The sequence below is a fragment of the Giraffa tippelskirchi genome, chromosome 10 (genome assembly GCF_054371585.1).
Source record: "Giraffa tippelskirchi isolate mGirTip1 chromosome 10, T2T-mGirTip1v1.2.pri, whole genome shotgun sequence".
In the NCBI taxonomy this organism is placed as follows: domain Eukaryota; kingdom Metazoa; phylum Chordata; class Mammalia; order Artiodactyla; family Giraffidae; genus Giraffa; species Giraffa tippelskirchi.
In genome coordinates this window covers 5,987,459-6,008,592 of record NC_137284.1, presented here as the reverse complement: position 1 = coordinate 6,008,592, position 21,134 = coordinate 5,987,459, and the positions used below count along the sequence as shown (strand labels likewise).

Sequence of the window (21,134 nt, the reverse complement as noted above, 5' to 3'; positions counted from 1 at the left end):
ATCTCATCATGGTTTTGATTTACATTTCCCTAATGACCAATGATGTGGAGCATATTTTCATGCCATGTGGACATCTCCTTTGGCAAAATGTCTACTCTGAGTCTCTGCCTTTGGATTATTTATATCTCTCTTGTTGAGCTGTAAGAGTTTAAAAAAATATATATTCTAGACACTAGTGCCTAACAGATACATGGTTGGCAGAAACTTTCTCCCACTCTTTGAACTGCCTTTTCACTTTCTTGATACTGTCCTTTGCTGCACAAAGGTTTTTAATATTGATGAAGCCTCATGTATCTATTTTTAAAGTTTTATTGTGTGTGTTTGTGCTGTTGTATCTAAGAAACCACTGCCTAACCCAATATCGCAAAGATTTATGACTGTTTTCTTCTGAGAGTTTTATAGCTTTAGCTCTTACATTTATGTTTTTGATCCACTTTGAATTTCATGTGTGGTATGAGGCTGGGGTTCAACTTCATTCTTTTGTATCTGGATGTCCAGTTGTTTCAGCACCATTTGTTGAAAAGACTATTCTTCCCCTATTTTAAATTATCTTGGCACCCTGGTTAGAGCTCAATTGACTATAAATGTCAGGGTTTGTTTCTGAGCTCTCCATTCTAGATCTGTATGTCAGTCCTTATGTTACTGCCAGTGTCTTGATTACTGTAGCTTTGTGGTAAGCTTTGTGTGCGTTCTCTACGCTCTTTTTCAAGATTCTTTTGGCTGTCTGGTTCCCTTGCATTTCCATGCGAATTTTAAGCACATTCTGTCATCTGCCAGTAAAGGCAGCTGGAACTGTGAAAGATATGACATTGAGTCTGTAGATCGATTTAAGGAATGTTGTCATCTTAACAATATTAAGCCTTCTCATCCATGAACATAGGGAGTCCATTTATTTATTTAGGTTTTCTTTCATTTTTCAACGTTTTATATGCTTAGAAGTTTTACACTTCTGTTAAATTTATTCCTGAATGTTTTATTCTTTTTGATGATACCATAAATGGAATTTTCTTCCTTTCCCATTGACTGCCTCTGTATAGAAATACAATTGATTTGTGTGTATTGACCTTGTGTCCTGCAACCTTGCTGAACTCCTTTATTAGCTTTAAAAGATTTTAGTGACTTCCTTAGATTTTCCTATATAAGATCGTGTCAGCTGTAAAGATACTTTTACTCCTTCCTTTCCAATCTGTACGCCTTTCATTCTTTCCTAATTGCCCTTCATGATCAAATCTGGACTGGTGACTAATTTTGATTTGGAGACAGCCTCTGCCCGAAGAGCAGCAGCTGCCACGACCCTTAGGAGGGTCACACTCTGCTTGTCACACCTGTTGATTTGTTTCCACCAGGAACTAGCCTTTGGAAGGTTTCCTGGTTGGTTCCTCTCCTCTCACCTCCCTGCATCCCCCTTCTCTGCTCCAAGCCAGGGATGCTGAGGCCTGTGGATGGAGGCACCTGGGTCCCCCTACTGGCTGGTGTCCCGCAGGTTCAGCCACGGGAGGCCCGGGCAGGAGAGAGGAGGTTGGGAGCCGAGAAATGTGGGTTCTGATCTTCCCCGATCTTTACTGCACTTGATGCCACAGTCCTGACTCGGGATACATCCGGCTGCTCTGACAGTCCGGCTGTGCGCTCCTGCCTCCACACTGTCAACCTGCCCTGGAGTCTGGAGGAAACACTCACGATTTCCTCTGTGACCCCACCAAGCTGAGAGGTTGCAATAACTTCCCACTGTGGCTCATCCCTGGGTGCCCCAACCTCCCTTGTTGGGTTCCTGATTGTCTTGGCTGATTAATTCAGTTTCTCAGAATCAATGCATGACCATCAACCATTCCCGGCAGCCTTTACTGCTATTCTGCTCAACACCCACACCCCATACATCCCTACGGAGGAAGGCACAGAACCTCGCTCGGGGTGAAAACTTGGTTCCCTGGTAAACTGATCACCAACGTACAGGGTCCACGAGCTGAGGAGATGGTAAGGGAATTCAGTGGCAAAAAGCTTCCGTTCCTGGAAGGAAGAAAGTAAACAGCAACCCAGACAGGACGTGACCTTGACTATGGCTGCTGCTGCTTTCTCTCCTTTTTCTTGATTCCCTAGAAAAGATATTCCTTTGCGGCCCCTTGGTCTGACCTTTCACCCTGCTTTGGAATTTAAGCACAAAAACTAGCCAGAGGCTTCCCAGAGACCGAGTCCTAGGCATCCGCTACTGCTGGTTTAATGCTAATGACCACAGTCACCTGGCAAAGCATCAGAAGCACGGATACCGTTTGTGTGGGCTTGCTGCCGAGTGCCGGCCATGGCATTGAGAGCTTCAGGTTACCTCATTTACCACTGAGAACCTTGTAAGGTGAGTAGTACGGCCCCAGCTTTGTAAGTAAGGGAACAGAAACTCAAGATTAAGTAGGTTGGCCATGGTCTCCAAGCTCAAAGGCACTCACCTTCCATTCTGTCCATCATCCTAAGCTGTGTCCTAGTTGTGGCCCTGCTCCCCAGGAGTCTGCTGTGGACAGATTTAAGGTCTACCATCCTGGGATTTCCCCGGTGGTCCAGTGGCTAAGGCTCTGCACTCCCAGTGCAGGGGGCCAGGATTCGATCCCTGGTCAGGGAACCAGATCCCACACACCGCAACTAAAAATCCTGTATGCCTCAGCTGAGACCCAGCACAGCCAAATAAAAAATAATGAAAATAAAATATTTTTTAAAAGATCTACCATCCTCCCTAGATTATCCGTCACCAGCCTCTTTCTCCCCTGCCTGCCACCCCCCAACTGCTCGTCCCTGACCATCACGCTTGCCTCACTGCGGGCAGGTAGGGCCGCTTCCCCCACCAGCCGGGCCAGCATCACACCCACACCTCATCCCTCCAGCACAGCCTCTCCCACCCAGGCGAACTGTGCCCATTGGTCCTGTGCCCATCGGTGGTGAAAGCCCGACTGAGCACCCAGCCGAGTGGAGCAGGAAACCTCCCCGGGGTTGTTTTGAAGTTTTGCAGCGATGGCCAGAGGCTCACAGCCACACACTGGCCTTTACCCCGCAAGGCACACCCGGGGAGGGGAGAGGGACAGGGCAGCCGCCAGCTGCTCCAGCATCTACGTCCGCAGGCCCTTTCGCCTACTGAGCAGGTTCTGAGAAACCAAGACTCCCTCTCTGCCCACCAACAGCAGTAGACGTGTTCCCTTGAAGATAACAGTGTCTCCTTCAACGTCGAGAAGTTAGATTGCTGAAAATCCTCCAGGGAGGAAGGAGCATTCCAGCTGAGGACTTTAGACTTTATGGAAAAACAGAGTTTGGGGACCTGAGGTAGTAAATGAATTACGAAAACCGGGGCGACAGACTGCCTTTCCCACCTTCTCAGTCCCAGCCTAAAGGTCCCTTCTCCTGGAGCCCTCTCAGCGTCCCCCACCCCTCTGCAAGGGAAGATGTCGTGTCTTGTGATAATTACAAAAACAATAATAATAATAGCTACAAGTGTCTGTGGGGCTTCCCAGGTGGCAAACGGGTAAGGAATCCACCTGCCAGTATCCATGCTGGAGACGCAGGAGACACATTTTGACCCCTGGATCAGGAAGATCCCCTGGAGGAGGAAATGGCAACCCGCTCCAGTGTTCTTGCCTGAAAAATCCCATGGACAGAGCAGCCTGGCGAGCTACAGTCCATGGGGTTGCAAAGAGTTGGACACGACTGAGCACGCATAAGTGCCAGGTCTGGACGAGGCACCAGCCAGGTCATCCCGAACACTTAGGAGGCGGGTATTATCCCATTTGAAACTTTATTGAGTGGCAACTTTGTTGCTGTTGTTCAGCAACTTGCATACTATAATCATATTTAACAATATTCTTACAGCTCTCTGCAGGTTATAAAGTACTTTATCTTTTTTAAGATTCTTTTTTGATGTGAACGAGTTTTTAGGTCTTTATTGAGTTTGTTATAGTATTATTTGTTTTATGGTTTGGTTTTTTTGGCCGCGAAGCACATGGGATCTAACTTGCACCCCTATGGGAAAGTGAACTCTTAACCACTGGGCCACCAGGAGAGTTCCTATAGTACTTTAATAGACACTCACATTAGGCTTCCCTGGTGGCTCAGGTGGTAAAGAATCCATCTGCAATGCAGGAGACCTGGATTCAATCCCTGGATTGGGAGGATCCCCTGGAGAAGGGAATGGCAACCCACTCCAGTATTCTGGCCTGAAGAATTCCATGGACTGTATTAGTCCATGGGATCGCAAAGAGTTGGCCATGACTAAGCAACTTTCACTTTCAGACATTCTCATTTGCTACTAACGGGAACCTTGACTAGCTGAACGGAGAGCAGCATCTTTGCAGTTTCATTTTCGAGACAAGGAAAATGGACTTTCCAGCCCCATCTGCTGCCCCCACACCCCAGCACCACCTCCTGAACTCCCTGCCACCTCAGTGTTCTGTTCTGCAGCCCATTTTCCATTTCTACTCTCTGCACCAGCGTCCTGGGAGCTGGAGCTTTGGCAGGATAAAGGGGGAAAACAGCCAGGGTCTGGGGGTGAGGGAGAGTGGGTGACAGTTGGGTGAAGTCAGGCAGAAGCCTCCCCACATGGAGGGCAGAGCCCTGATGAAGTGAAGGTGGGGGCCACACACCCTCATACACCAGTGGTGGACCCTACACCACGTGATTCCATGGGAAGGGCAAGGTCTGACAGTCAGAAAACTCAGGTTCAGTTTCCAGCTTTGTCACCATATAATCTTGAGGATCAATCTATCTCTCAACACCTGTGTGATACTGTAATCTATAAGAATCATATTACCTTGTTTCTTTTTGTTTTTTTTCCAGGTTCCAGAGGGCAGAGCTCCTAAAGCCCTTGGAATTTCCTGAGTGGTAGGGGAGACAGGAGCAACTTTTCTCATTCATAATTAGCTCCTTTCAATCACACCTGGGATTATGCTAATGCAGTGACTCCTGGGGAGCCCCTAGACAGCATCAGGATGGGGGCTGGTTGCCAGAGGAATCAACCCTGTGATTAGAAGTTTGGAACTTTCAGCCCTACCCCTCTACATGGAGGGGAGGGACTGGCCTACCATACCTGTGTAAGGGAACCTCCATTAAAACTCCAAATGATGGAATTCAGAGAACTTCCAGGTTGGTGAATCCACCCATGTGCCAAGACATGGTGCACCCCCATCCGTGGGGACAGAAGCCCCTGCACCCCGGATCCTTTCAGATCTTGCCCTATGTATGTCCTATGCACCTCTTTATCTGACTGTTCACGGTATCCTTTATAATAAAACTGCTAATAGCAGAGTACTTTTCTCAATTCTGTGAGCAGTTCTAGCAAATTATGGAACCTGAGGAGAAGTCAGGGGAATCTGATTCACAACTGGCTAGCTGAAGTCCAGGAGGCCAGGTCTTACAATTAGTGTCTGAAGCAGGGACTGTCATGTGGGACTGAGCCCTTCACCTGTGGCACCTTCGCTAACTTGGTGTCAGAACTTAACTGAATGGGAAGATACTTAGTTGATGTCTGCAGAGAACTGGAGAATTGGTTAGTGCAGGGGGAAAACCCACATATTCAATATCAGAAGTGTTATGAGTGAAAAGCAGTTCACACCCGTCAGTCCACCTATAAAGCAGGCTTATCTGCCCAACAAAGAGCAAACTCACAGAAAAGACCCTGATGCCGGGAAAGATTGAAGTCAGGAGGAGAAGGGGATGACAGAGGATGAGATGGTTGGATGGCATCACTGACTCAATAGACATGAGTTTGAGCAAGCTCTGGGAGATGGTGAAGGACAGGGAATCCTGGCGTGCTGCAGTCCGTGGGGTCACAAAGAGTCGGTCACGACTGAGCGACTGAACAACAATCTGCCCAACACAGAGGGCTGATGAGTGAGTGACCTGTTGTATGTGAAACTGCAGACCGTCCCTTCGGTTTCATAAACTGTAAACTGCAAAACGTCCTCAATGATTAGATTTCATATAATCAGAGCCATCAAGTGTTTATCAAGCACCGATTGCCTGTAACACATACTTGATGGACAGAGGATAATATAGAACATGACCTGTGTCTTCAAGAAACTTTCTGTCTGGCGAGGAGACAAGACCAGTCCATTTGAAATATAAGAACTATCTAACACCTGGTGTACGCAAAGGCAGTGGCGGAAGGCAGCTGAGGAGAGCTGGGTACGGTGTCATGGGGGAGGGGATTTGACTTGTGCTCAGAGGAAGGATCCACCTGAGAGGTCCTGGCAGGCTGCAACACCTGGCACATGGGGTGTTGGCGGGCAGATGGGCAGTGAGAGGCAGAGGCCTCCTCTCCCTGCGAGCCTGACTAGTTTAGGGTCAGGGTCAGGCATCACCAAGTAAATGCTGATCAAGTGAAAAGCCTGGTATGGAATCAGAAAATGAAGTTGGAAAGGTTCAATGAAATGAAAAGCAAAGAAAAGGCACTCATTCATTCATTCATTCACTATTGATTGAGCATCTGTAACATGCCAGGTATCGTTAGGCACTTGGACAGAGAGAAGAGGTCCCTGCCCTCATGAAACTGATGCTTCATTCCAGTCAGAAGGAGACCAAATACACAAACAAGATTGTTCCAGATCCATCCAGACTAGTAAGTACTGATGGCCTCGTCTCTGACTTCCTCCTCGTAACGGGCGTCTCTTCAAGTTGCCTGACCGAGAATAAAGTCAAAGGAACCATGTCCCTCCATCCCTGGTCCAGGACATGAGGTAGAAAAGGCACATTCCTCATCAACTTCTGCTCCTGGAAAGTTTGGGACAAAACAAAGGGAACTGCATGTCCCTCCCCTTCATCTATTCCTTGAAACACAAGCACACCACACACAGCCAGTCTCTCCCTTCTCCTTGAATCTTTATCCCATGACCTGGAGGAGAGTTTGGCCTGTTTGCAGTTGAAGATAAGAACCAGAAGCCATCTGGGGCCCGTATCTGTTTTTCCTCCCCATAGACTGAGGGAAAGGTTTTCTTCTAAGCAAATGGGAGAAGTCCTCCCTGCTTACACTGAGCTGTGAGTCTGCTCAAATGCCAGAAAGCTGGCCTCCCAGGAGGCGGTGCCTACCTGCTTTCCATTCACTGCTGTCTAGGATACAATCACAGACTCACATCTGGAGGAGAGCTGATCTTCCCCAGGTTCCTAAGGGCCTTCGGGCTCAGGGGCTCCAGAGCCTTCATCCAGACCCGAGTGAGCCAAGGACGTGCATCTCAGCTCGTGTCCGCTTCAGGCCCCTGGCCTGGTGCTGTGCTCAGAGCAGACGCTTCCCCTGACTGCCGACAGCGGCACCATCTCCACAGGGACCCCAGGCAAAGGGACCAGGTGGCCTTTCCCCTAAATGTTGCCACTGCACAAAGGCATTCTGGCCCAGAGCTCCAGGACCCACGGCCCATCTTCCTCTGTCCCCAGGTCTCAGGCAGAACCCCTTTTGACTGTCAGGTAGGGTTTGCCTTCCTCGGGCTCCTCGGTTTTGCCCACCCCTGACCAGTGTCCCCACCGGCCCGTGAGCAATGGTCCAGCCCAGCCCTCCCGGGTTCCTGCCCCAGAATCCCCCTGCCGTCTCCTTTCCCAAGTATGAGAAGGCTGCCATCTTCCAGAGAGGAGGGAAACAGCGGCCACAGTGCGTGCACACCACCCCCAGGAGAGCAACCTGGAGGCACTGAAGGTGGTCCCCTTACCCCGGCAGCTGGTCCGCAGGGCCCAGGGAGGCCACGCTGTCCTTGGTGCCGGAACACCCAAGTCTGGGCCCTCTGCCGGCTGCCTGTTTATAAGTGACGTTCTGGGTTAAGCCTCTGTCAATGACTTTCCAGAATTGCCCCCTCCCTTACGGCTCAGGGGAGAGAGAGGCTGCTTGTGAGCCAATCTCCAACTCAGGGCTAGACCTTGAACAGACTGTTTGAGAAAAGGCAAAAAACACAAAATCAGGTCAGGGGTGAGTTGGGAGGAGGCGGTGAAAAGCCGCTGCCCGAGGGTTCTGGCAGAAGGATTAAAGGGCAGTGTGTTTGGGTTTTACAGGGAGCGTAAGAGCAGGCCAGGGATGGAGAGCCAGGCAGGAGAGGGACCTTCTGGCCTAAGAAAAGGAGCAGAGGATCCCATGGGAGAAGAAAAAATGAAGCATCTAATGTCCTTCTCCTGCTGAGTCCTCGGGATGTCTCAGGCCATTCCCCTGGGAACAGGTGACATCATGGGGCCAGAAGACTGGAATTCCTCACAAGGGCATATGTCACCTAGTGGCTTTTGTGGGCTGTTGACCTGGTTTGACTTCATTAGCAAGGGTTTTATTTTTTTAATTTAATATTTGGCCACACTGTGCAGCTTGCCCCCGACCAGGGATTGAACCTGGGCAACAGCAGTGAAAGCGCCAAATCCTAACCACTAGACCACCAGGGAACTCCCTTAGCAAGGTTTTAAAATGCTTGGCCACACTACTGAACCCATCCAGACCAGTTCATTTAAGGTACTGTTCTCCCAAAGACTGGTCCATCAAGAACAGGAACAGAGCGCCCACCCACCAAAACAAAAGACAAACCAGCCTCAGCCCTGACACGTTCTTGGAGGAAGCAGAGTCAATAACTCACTGTCCTAACACTTTGCTTAGTGTCCAGAACCCAAGGTTAATTAGTCAGAGAGGGCTTTCTCTGGCTCCACGTGTCCACCTGACGTGGCAAGTGGTGCCCAGTCAAGTTGGTGTGCTGAGCCTGCTAATGAAATGGGGGCGCGCCTGGCCCCTAAGTCAGGCAGAGGTCCACGTCACAGGAGCCTCCGGGAGCCCACAAATGAAGTGAAAGCACAGTGGGGCAGGGAGCTTGCTCACTCCTCTAGGATCCAGATCCTGACCCGCACAGGTACTTCTGTTTCCACCTCTTCTCCATCTTTCTCCAGAGCTGACAAGTAGCCTCATGACTCTCCTCCGGCCCACCAAGGCAGGGTGAGAACCACTCCTAAACCCTGCAAATTATAGGCAGCTGGAGAGCCTAGGAGATGAGGCCAGAATGACATTCCAGTAAAGGCTCTGTCTGGGAACAGAAAAATGGTTCATCATCTGTAAAACGGGGATTAACAACACATACCTGGCACAGTTGTTTGTGGGGGCTCAAAGGATCTGGTTATTATGAATAGCCACGTTCTATTCAACAGCAGCAGGAAAGGGATCCAGAGATAACGCTGGAGGATAAGGAAGAGGCTGACAGGTGGCCTGGCAGGGAAGGAGGAAGTGTTCCAGGAAGAGGGAGCACTGTGACGGGGAGGCCACCTGGCTTTACGAGTTCACGAGCTGTGCGCGGCTTGGTGTGGCTGGGACACCAGTTGCCACAACAAGGCTGGAGAGAAAGGCAGGCTCCCCACCCCTCACCTGCATCACAGAGACACAAAATCATCCTTCCCGCTGTTTTCAGTCTAAGCGGAACAGAACATCCAGCATTGGAAATTGCAGCAACTAACTTCCTGTGCAGTTGTGAAACACCACCAAGGCCGCCAATTACTACTTCTCCATGGCTGGTTTCCTTATCTTAGGAAACAGAAGTGGAGGAGGGGAGGAAGGGTCTGCCTCAGGTAAACTGATGGCAAAATTACTCACTGCTGCTCTGGTTCATAAGGGTTGCTCGGATATGGAGACAACACTGTTGACCACGGGCGTGACAGACAGACTTCCCACCAGGGACTCTACAGAGGAAAGACGCTGCTCTGTGGATGCGGAAAGGTGGGCAGTGAGAGGCAGATCCTGCTCCCGTCCCAAGCCTCTTGCCTCGTACCACCAGGGCAGCTGGGCCCCTCTATGGCTAATGGCCTTGGACCCCTGTTCTTCTCTACCAAGTCCAGCCACAGAGGCATTGCGAGTCTATGACTTCTGTGGAGCAAAAGCAAGCAGACAGACCGTCTTCCATTTATTCAAAGACGAAGGCCAGGTCATGTACACACTGCTATATTCAAAATGGATAACCAGCAAGGACCTACTGGATAGCACAGGGACCTCTGCTCAACGTTATGTGGCAGCCTGGATGGGAGGGAAGTTTGGGGGAGAATGGATACCTGTGAGTCCCTCTGCTGTTCACCTAAAACTATCACAACATAGTTAACTGTCTATACCCCAACATAAAACAAAAAGTTTTTAAAGTTTGGGGGGAAAAAAAAAGAGAGCTTATAAGGAATGCCCACCAGGTAACAGAAACAGTGCTATGTGCTTTGGAGAAACCAAGATAGAAGGTGATGACCCCTGCACCTTAAGAATTCACCATGTGGAAGGTAGAGGCAAGACCTACATGTGGCAAACAAGCTTCCACCATCAGAGTTAATCACCACAGGATTACAACAGGGCATAAGATCCCAGGGGCTGTTTCCAGGCCTCTGTGAGCTCTTCATCACCCTTGGAAGGCTTCAACAAGCCCACCACTTTGAGATGTCAATTCTAGGCCAATGAGCAAATGTTTCTGGATTGACCTAACCCAACACTAGTGTTAAAGAGCCTCACAACTTCCATGAAACCTGCATTCTCCTCCTCCTCCACAGTGCACACCGTCCAGCACTACACCTCCCCTCACCCAGCGCCGCACCCTGAGCTCTGGGAACTGTGCTGAGGCTGCAGCTCCAGCACGTAATTCCCGCTTTGACTGAAAAGTTGACATGACCCTTCGAACCTTAGTTTCCTCATCTATAAAAGGCAGAATGTTCTGAGTCATCTAATAAAGCTGCTCTGAGAGCTTAATGAGGTCATGGGTTTTTGAAATACCTAGAGGGCCTGGCACATTAGAGATGCCCAGAAAAGTGATCCCAGCGGTCAGTCCTTGTAATGTCAGAGCTAATCCTTCTCTCTTCTCATCACGTCCTGAGGCTCAAGAAAAAAGAGGCAGTGACATGGAAACAAGCCTGGGAGCCAAGAACAGAGCATAAGTCTCATGAAGGATGGTGACTGGAAGGAGCTGTGAGTCAGAAAAACCCTGGTCCTCCCTCTGCTACCATTAATAGTGTTGGGCTGAGAGTCACTTTCATACCAGGCTTCAGTTTCTTCAACCAATTAGGCCAGGGATAGTAATAACCAGGCCTCTTTCACAAAGGGAGTATGGATTTTAAAAAATAATAAACCATAAAAACTTTACTGCAGTGCACTGTGCTACCCAAGTGCCAGGTCCTATGGAGACTCAGCCTAGTTGAGAGGAGAGAGTGGGGATGAGGGGTAAGCAAGATAGAGGTACATCAATACACAGTAAGACAAGTATCGAAAAGAATAAAATTCAGAGGAGCAAATTTAATAAAAGAAATGCAGGCTGGTTTGCTGAAAACTAAAAAAATATCATTGAAAGGCTGCAGAGACCTAATCAAAAGGATGGATCATTCATGGATCGTTCATGGATCAGAGACTTAAGTGTTAAAATGGCAATTGATCTACAGTTTCAACACATGCCATCTCTATCAAAAACCACAGCTGACTTTATTGGAAATTGACAAGATGATTCTAAAATCCACATGAGGGGACTTCCCTGGTGGTCCAGTGGCTAAGACTTCACCTTCCAATACAGGGAGTGCGAGAGTTTGATCCCTGATTGGGGAGATAGGATCCCACATGCCACTTGGCCAAAAAACCAAAACATAAAAAACAAAAACAATATTGTAACAAATTCAAATCAAGTCTTAAAACAAATTGCTGTTGTTCAGTTTCTAAGTCACGTCTGACTCTCTGTGACCCCATGGACTGTGGCACGCCAGGCTTCCCTATCCTTCACCATCTCCCTGAGTTTGCTCAAACTCATGTCCGTTGAGTCAGTGATGCCATCCAACCATTTCATCCTCTGTTGCCCTCTTCTCCCACCCTCAATTTTTCCCAACATCAGGGTCTTTTCCAATGAGTCAGCTCTTCAAATCAGGTGGCCAAAATACTAGAGCTTCAGCTTCAGCATTAGTCCTTCCGATGAATATTTAGGGTTGATTTCCTTTAGGATTGACTGGTTTGTTCTCCTTGCAGTCCAAGGAACTCTCAGGAGTCTTCTCCAACACCACAGTTCAAAAGCATCAATTCTTTGATGCTCAGCCTTCTTTATTGTCCAACTCTCACATCCATACATGACTACTGGAAAAACCAAAGGACTATACATTACTTTGTCAGCAAAGTAATGTCTCTACTTTTTAATACATTGTCTGGGTTTGTCATAGCTTTTCTTCCAAGGAGCAAGTGTCTTTTAATTTCATGGCTGCAGTCACCACCTGCAGTGATTTTGGAGCCCAAGAAAATAAAATTTGCCACTGTTTCCACTTTCCCCCATCTTTTTGCCATGAAGTGGTGGAGCTGGCTGCCATGATCTTAGTTTTTTGAACATTGAGTTTTAAGCCAGCTTTTTCACTCTTCTTTCACCCTCATCAAGAGTCTCTTTAGTTCCTCTTTGCTTGATGCCATTAGAGTGGTATCATCTGCCTTTCTGAGGTTGTTGATATTTCTCCCAGCAACCTCGATTCCAGCTTGTGATTCATCCAGCCTGGCATTTTGCATGATGTATTCTGCATAGAAGTTAAATAAGCAGGGAGACAATATAGAGACTTGATGTACTCCTTTCCCAGTTTGGAACCAGTCCATTGTTCCATGTCCGGTTCTAACTGTTGCTTCTTGACCTGCATACAGGTTTCTCAGGAGACAGATAAGGAGGTCTGGCATCCCCATCTCTTTAAGAATTTTCCATAGTTTGTTGTGATCCACACTGTTGAATGCTTTAGCATAGTCAATGAAATAGAAGTAGATGTTTTTCTGTGATTCCCTTGCTTTTTCTATGATCCAACAGATGTTGGCAATTTGATCTCTGGCTCCTCTGCCCTTTCTAAATTTGTTGGCATATTGAATGCAGCACTTTCACAGCATCATCTTTTAGGATTTTAAATAGCTCAAATGGTCCACATAAAAAAACTCTTTAAAAAATTAAAATCCACATTTAAATGCAAAGGAACTAGAACAGCCAAAATAAAAAAAAAAATAATGAAAAAGCACACAATTGAAGGACTCACACTTGCCAATTTCAAAACCTACTATAAGGTTACAGTAATCGAAAATGGTGTGGTACTGGGATATGAATAGACATAGATCAGTGGAACAGAAATGAGGATCCAGAAAACTCTCACATTTACAGTCAATTGATCTTCAACAGGGTATCAAGACAATTCAACAAATGGTGCTGGAGAACACCTAGATATATAGATGCAAAAGAATGAAATTGCACCCCTATCTCACACCATCTACAGAAACTCACACAAAATGAATCAAAGACTTAAATTTAAGGTCTAAAACTGTAAAAATCTTAGAATAAAATATAAATCCTTGTGGCTTTGGATTAGGCAAGGGTTTCTTAGCTATGACAGAAAAAGCACAAGCAATCAAAACAAAAAAAAAAAGATAAACTGGCTTTGTCAAAATCAAACTTTCGTGCTTTCAAGGACCCTAGCAAGAAAGTGAAAAAGACAAACCACAGAATGGGAGAAAAGTTTTATAAATCATATAAACTGATAAGGGTCTAATATCCAGGATATATAAAGAACTCTCATAACTCAAAACAAAAACAACACAACTAAAAATGGGCAACAGATCTGAATATACATTTCTCCAAAGAAGACATACAAATGGGCAGTAAGCATAAGAAAAGATGCTTAATATAATTAGTCTTAAGAAAATGCAAAGGGAGTAATTTCCTTTTTTTAGGAAGTAATATTTTCATATTCTATAACTAACATCAAAAAAAGATGTCCTTTTCATAAAAGGGAACTGGAATGCAGAAGCAGGAAGTCAAGACATACCTGGAGTAACAGGAAAGTTTGGCCTTGGAGTACAAAATGAAACAGGGCAAAGGTTAACAGAGTTTTTGCCAAGAGAATGCACTAGTCGTAGCAAACACCCTCTTCCAATAACACAAGAGGCGACTCTACACATGGACATCACCAAATGGTCAATACTGGTGAAATCAGACTGAAATCATACTGATTATATTCTTTGCAGCTGAAGATGGAGAAGCTCTATACAGTGTACAAGATTGGGAGCTGACTGTGGCTCAGATCATTAACTCGTTATTGCAAAATTCAGACTGAAACTGAAGAAAGTAGGGAAAACCACTAGCCCATTCAGGTACGACCTAAATCAAATCCCTTACGATTATACAGTGAAGTGACAAATAGATTCAAGGGATTAGATATGATAGAGTGCCTGAAGAACTATGGACAGAGGTTCATAACATTGTACAGGAGGTGGTGATCAAAACCATTCCCAAGAAAAAGAAATGCAAAAAGACAAAATAGTTGTCTGAGAAGGCCTTACAAATAGCTGAGAAAAGAAAAGAAGCGAAAGGCAAAGGAGAAAAGGGAAGACATACCCATCTGAATACAGCGTTCCAAAGAATAATAAGGATAGATAAGAAAGCCTTCCTAAGTGAACAATGCAAAGAAATAGAGGAAAACAATAGAATGGGAAAGACTAGATATCTCTTCAAGAAAATTAGAGCTACCATGGAACATTTCATGCAAAGATGGGCACAATAAAGGACAGAAACGGTATGGACCTAACAGAAGCAGAAGAGATTAAGAAGTGGCAAGAATACACAGAAGAGCTATACAAAAACGATCTTCATAACCCAGATAACCACGATGGTGTGATCACTCACCTAGAGCCAGACATCTTGGAGTACGAAGTTAAGTGGGCTTCAGGAAGCATCACTACAAACAAAGCTAGTGGAGGTGATGGAATTCCAGCTGAGTTATATCAAGTTGTAAAAGATGATGCTCTGAAGGTGCTGCACTCAACAAGCCAGCAATTTGGAAAACTCAGCAGTGGCCACGGGACTGGAAAAGGTCAGTTTTCATTCCAATCCCAAAGAAAAGCAATGCTAAAGAATGCTCAAACTATGGTACAATTGCACTCATTTCACATACTCGCAAAGTAATGCTCAAAATCCTCCAAGCTAGGCTTCAACAGAAAGTGAACTGAGAACTCCCAGGTGTTCAAGCTGGATTTAGAAAAGGCAGAGGAACGAGATCAAATTGCCAACATCTGTTGGATCACAGAAAAAGCAAGAGAATGCCAAAAAACATCTACTTCTGCTTCACTGACTATGCTAATGAGCCAACTCATTAGAAATGACCCTGATGCTGGGAACGATTGAAGTCAGGAGGACAAAGGGATGACAGAGGATGAGATGGTTGGATGGCATCACCGACTCAATGGACACGAGTTTGAGCAAGCTCCAGGAGACGGTGAAGGACAGGGAAGCCTGGCGTGCTGCAGTCCATGGGGTCGCAGAGAGTCAGACACTGAGTGAGCGACTGAACAACAACAGCAATATTTTCATAGCTTTTTCAGACAATTGTGGATACCACTGTTTGGTACTATATCAAAACTTGACAAATACTAAATTATAGTGTGAAATATGAAACCCTATGAACTTTACTGTTATGTTAAAATCCATTGGCCTTTCTTAAATTCCAAGTGGGCCTCTTCCCAACATGATTTTGTGACTTCATATCCTGGTCATTTGGAAAATATCAGGTTACTGAGTTATGCTGATCTTCAGGATGCTGACACACTACAGTAAGATGCCAAGGTGTCACAGGCGTCACATCACCAATCTCATCAGAAAACTTTTAAGTATTGAGAAGCTGTCAAGCTCAAGAGGATTGCCATAAGCTTTCCAAAGTTCTAACTTTGGCTTGAAAGCTCTAATTTTACCATTGGCAACAAATACTGTTAGTTGTTTTCTTTGAAGCAACAGGCTCACTACATTCATTTTCAAGAGAAAGTTTGTCAGGTACCCAAGTCTGAATAACCATGGCTACTAGTTATTTTCAAGTAAAAACAGCATCTCCTGGAAAAAGGAGTTTTTGAGTTCAGCTTGTAACTCAAAAACCCCAGAAGTGCTTTCCCTTGAGCCAACCAGTACAGTTCATTTACTTCCCATCTCAACACACAGAATGTCAAAGACCTGCACACAAGCATACGGAGTTAATAAAATGCGTTCATTTTACTGGTTCATCAAGACCAGTCTTAACTGAAGCTGGCTCTTTTTTATTTGGCCACGCCACATTGCATGTGGGAATCTTAGTTCTCTGACCAGCAATCAAACCCACACCCTCTGCATTGAAAATGCAAAGCCTTAACCACTGGATCACCAAGGAAGTCCCGTAAGCTGGCTCTTTTGAACTGCAAGTGTGTGGAGGTGAAGAGATCACCCCAATTCCTCTGAAGCCGCCAGCCATTTTGCCCACCATTTCTTATGCACCATTGGGGCAAACATGAACAGTGAAAAAGTCAAGTAATTTCCTAGTATTATGTGAAAATCTGACTCAGGGGCCCCCTTGAGGGCCTGCAGGGACCCAGGGACCCCACTTGAGGAACTAGGTCTAGGAGACCACTCCCTGTGGACTGAGAGAAGGAAAAACAACTTTAAAATAAAGCAAACAGGATTCTTCACTTTGTGACATAGAGGAGGTAGTGGAGGTGAGTGCAGAATGGGCTGTGATTCCCGCACTGGGTCAGGGCAGGTGGGCTGACCTCAGCACCCTATATTTGACAGGCTTAAAGGGCCAAGAGTTTCAGCTGAGCAGATCGCTTCCTGTGGTTTCAAAGTCTTATAGACAAACTCTCTGCTTGTTTTCTCTCCACCCCACACCACTTTTCCATTCCTTTGCCCTCGACACAAAAGAGGCCCCTTCAGTCTCAGGATTGTTCTCCAGCTCAGCACTAGACTGGGCGAAGCAGGATGCATGCGGCTGGGGAAGGATGGCAGGAGGCAAAGAAGAAAGACAAGAGGGCGGCAAATGCATCACCATGACTCTGCCCAGCTGCCTTCAGTCTCAGTTCACCTGGCAGGGTGGCCTTCCTATCAATTCTCTGCATTCCCACCACAGCCCCTTCCTGCCAGTCAGAGCTAGCCTAGATTCCTACCAACTAGCTCCTTAGGTCAATGTGGGTTTTCCCCCCTTTTCCTTTCTCCAAACTAAGGTCTCTTGGTAGGAAAGGCCCCCCCACCTCTCAGCACTTTAGCTATCAGCTCCCACCCGGCAGCGACCAACACAAGACTCCATGTTGGCTCAAAGCCTTATCCTCCCAGGATCCCAGTAAAACAATGTGAAGTCAGGGTGGGAACAGATTTCTCACTAGTGACTAGACTGTTACAACTGCAGCGGCAGAAAAGCCGCTGGCCTGGGAGCTGAAAGAAGAAAACAGTACCATTCAGGCCCGAGGGACAAACAATAGGCCCTTATCCTATTTTCCAATCCAGGCCGAAAGCAGCTAAACAGAGCTGGAAGCCCTGAGGGGTAGCCCCTTAACAGGGCTGCCCTAGGATATGTGGAGTCCCAGGCAAATACGTGGAGGGGGGCAGGGGGAATCCCCACATCTATATAAAAAACTTGAGTCACTCAAAACGAGTGTGTCAACACCATTTTGGCCACACAACCTAACACAATCCTACGTAAGAAATACTATGGCCACCACTGGAAGCTGCCCTCCTGGAATGGAGACTGGCCTTTGGGCCCAGGGACAACCCCATAGGACATCTGGTTGTCTCCGCACAGGGTAGAGGGTTGAGAGCACCCCCAAAGGGACTGATATGGATCCGAGTCTGGGTTCGGAATGTTACCTCATGGAGAACAATTCCTCGAGAGGCACTGGGCCAAGTACTAAGGCTTCCAAGACAAATATCCCAAAGTCTCTGCTAAAGGAACAGAGAAGGCCGTCAGGTGCAATGGCCCCTTACTCCTCGCTGGAGTCGCAGCAGGGAACCAGAAAGACACCGTGATCTCCTGGCCTCAGGGAGACAGACAGAAGGCCAGCTGCTGTATAACTGCAGCCTTGATGTAAGGAGAGTACCTTCACCCGGTACCATGCCAATGATACTGTGGGCTGGTTAGGAGCAGTACCATCCGGGGTCCCAGGCTGCGCGGGACGGTAAGGGGCTCACCTGGAAGACAGATCCGTAATCACGCCAGACAGAGAGGGGGCGTGGCTCCAGCCAAGGAGGGCGTGGCTGCCACAGCTCCTCCCACCCCAACTTCGGTTCACTAAGAGAGTTTGGGCTGTGAAACCTGCCCACAGCTCCCTGTGTTCTGCCAAGATCCGCACCCAGCAGCTGCCTGCTGGGAAGCAGATAACAGCACAGTGGGGGAGGCTTCTCCTGGCCTTCTTGGGTGAAGGTACTCTCCTTACATCCAGGCTGCAGTTAACAGCAACTAGTCTTCTGTCTGTCTCCCTGAGGACAGGAGATTACGGTTGTCTCTCTGGTTCCCTGCTGTGACTCCTGCAAGCAGCAAGGGGCCAAGAAGAGGGTGAGCGCTCTGTGAATGATTGGGTAGCAAGTGTCTCTCAGCTACACAGTGGCCCCTGCAGCTGGGGCTAGCTGCTGACCACTCAGAGCCGAGTGCAGGGGTCCTCCCCTCCGTGGGGGCTGGTGGGAAAGGGGCAGTAGGCCTCAGCTGGCCTCATGGGGAACAGTTCTCTAAGAGGCACCCACCAGGTTCTGAGGCTTCCATGACAAATATGCTGACATCTCCTGCTAAAGCAGTAGAATGCGTGATCAGGTGGGATTGCCTGACCTTGAGGCGCGAGCATGGGGGAGGGGGAGGGGGAGGGGGAAGGATGGTTCCGGTTCACCGAGACCCCAGATTCAGCTCTCTCTCCTTTCTCAGCCCTCACCTAGGCACCAGCTATTGCTTCATCTTTCAGCATTTCAAGCTAAGTGCTAACTACCCTTCCTCCCCATAGCAGCTCAGTTCTCTCCCTAAATGCTCTCATACCACCACCCATCCACCTCTGCTCCAGTCGCTCCTGCTCCTTATCCCCTAAACAAACACATCAACCAGCACTGCTTTTGGCCACCAACAGATTCTGCTAGAACTCCCTCTACTGCCCGTGGGACAGGCTAAAACCAATGAGCTTTCTGAGGGGCCCAGATCACCTCCTTCACTCTCCCGTCAGCCCCCAGGCTTTCTGTGCATGGGCCCCACTTTCCAGGGAAGGGACCCAGATCTCGTTCACTGAATCCTTCCTGAGTGCTCCCACCATTCCACCCAGCCCACTGTCTTTCCCTGGCGATGGGCAGGCCAGGTTCATGGCTAGGGATAGAACACCTGTTCTGCTGGTTGCCAAGCACATTTATTCATGCAGTCTGTGCTCCGAAGACAGTTAAGTGGAGCCTGGCACCCCAACTGATGTGGCTGGTCAGGGGCAGCAAGTAGCTCCCTGCATAGCCAGGCCTGAGACCATGGCTTACACATCTTGGCATCCCAAACCCAGCAGAGCAGGAACCCGGGCAGGCACTGGCTAAATGTTTAGAGAACAAATAAACCCTAAAGGAAGAGAAACATGGCACCTCCGCGTGTACGGGAGACATGGTGGCAGACCACCAGGATCCCAGGCCTGGTTCGTGACCTCGCACAAACCGTCTGCAAAATGAGCTCCCTGACTTCTTCAGGAATGTAATGGGTCCTCTGCTTACAGTAAAGGCCAACTCAAACCAGTGTAGATTTCCAGAGATGGCCCCTCCCCTTTTCCTACCTGGGATAAGGAGTTCCAGAATGTGGAAAGTTGATAAGCCAAGAGAAGAGGTCAGGTCTGAAATTCCAGAAGTAAGCTCCAAGGAAAACAGGAACCAGGCCTTCGAGGACTGATCACATTTTCTAGCGGTTGATGTGTTTGTTGCTTTGTACATTGTTCTCAGGCTTTGTCTGGTATGTCTGTGTTTTGCCTAAGCTAGACCTAAGCTTCAGAGTAATCTAACACCTACATAAATGCATGTCAACTGCTCTGAAATAAGGAAGTTGCTGACAAAGGGAAAGGATCTGGAAAGCTGTTGGCATTCTGTGTAACCAGGGAAAGATGATTTTTTGGCCTGAACTTGGGTGACCTGGGGCACCTCAACCCCCACCCCCCCCACCCCCGCCTCAGCCTTAGGAAACAGCAGTACTAACAGCCCAGGGCGGGCGGTGGGGAAGGTCGGTGGAAGGGCTGCCTAGAGCCTAGGACGGTCTGAGGACCTCTTGCTACAGGGAGGGGAGAAACTGGAATCCAGGCAGCTCTCCCCTAAGTTAGCATGTGTTCCTGTCCACCTTTGAGCGCCCAGCCTCCTCTGAAAAATCTTGAGTCAAAATGTCCCAGGGCCTAAAGTCCGTGAGCTCTCTAGGTGGTAAGGAAAACAGCAAGTAAAATCTTCTTTCCTCCTCCTGAGTACTTCTCCATTAAAGGAAAATTCATGTGAAGGCAATCAGAACTTCTGTCTCCACCTGCAGCTCCTGCAGAAGGGAGGTAAATAAACCACCAGGCCTGAGTCTACAAGAGTCTGCTCTCCTGCTAACACTTCTAGTCTCTTTCGGGGATGGAGAGATGTGATGGGTGAGAAGATGAGAGGCAAAAGAACAAATAAATAAGAGTGTGAATAAAAGGCTTCCCCGCCCCCTAAGCTTCCACATGTTTTGCTCATCCTGGCCTCAGAGCAGAGCCCCCTCCAAGTGGAGAGCGCCCAGGACAAGAGGAGAGCAACACTCGGGTCTTCTTCCTGAAGATCTCCGGTCCAGAAGCGCCTCTTACACAGCAGTTCAGAGAGGCGCGAGGCCGAGCCCCGCAAGCCTCCAGCACCCACATGGGCCTCCAGCACCCACAGAAACCAGAGAGCTTCAGAAGAGTCCCTGTGAAAGACTCAGAAAATCCTGGCATCATGGGCCCAAGTGGACTGTTTCAAGCCACCAGGTGAAATAAATGAATGGTGGGACTTCCCTGGTAGTCCAGTGGTTAAGACTCTGAGCTCCCAATGCAGGGGCCTGGGTTCTGTTCCTGGTTGGGACACTAGATCCTACATGCGCAATGAAGATCCTGTGTGCCCCAGCTAACACAGGGCGCAGCCAAAACAAAAACAAAACTGCTAACCCTTCAACAAATAAATAAATGGAGTCCCTTTTCCTATTTTCAGATTCTCCCTTCACTCACACCCTTCAAGAGCATCTTTGTAGAACCCTGGGTGAGTCTTCCTGTGTGCAGTTAGGGACTCTCCAGAGACCCCCAAGAGCTGGACAAGGTGGGAAGGAAGGAGGAGCCGTTGCCTGGGGGGAGGAGTGTGAGGTGGGGGGACAGGGTAGGACAACAGCCCAATGGGCTCCTGGCCAGAGGCAGTGGACGGACCAATCCTGAGGATTGGCGCTAGGAG

At 48.0% G+C, this 21,134-nt stretch overlaps 1 protein-coding gene across 17 annotated transcripts in view; it reads right to left on the bottom strand.

Moving 5' to 3' along the window:
• The window catches only part of PC (pyruvate carboxylase), a 116,478-nt gene that overhangs the window by 47,227 nt on the left and 48,117 nt on the right, over positions 1–21,134 (bottom strand). For 2 of the 17 annotated variants that reach the window (XR_014066213.1, XM_081532004.1), the window contains exon 1: positions 19,493–20,226. The exons of 13 other annotated variants lie outside the window; for them this stretch is intronic. The gene's annotated coding sequence lies outside the window, so the exon portion shown is untranslated. Of the gene's footprint in view, positions 1–7,661; positions 7,810–19,492; positions 20,227–21,134 lie in introns of those variants that run through there. 2 more of the 17 variants (XR_014066214.1, XM_081532005.1) reach the window with 2 other exon arrangements.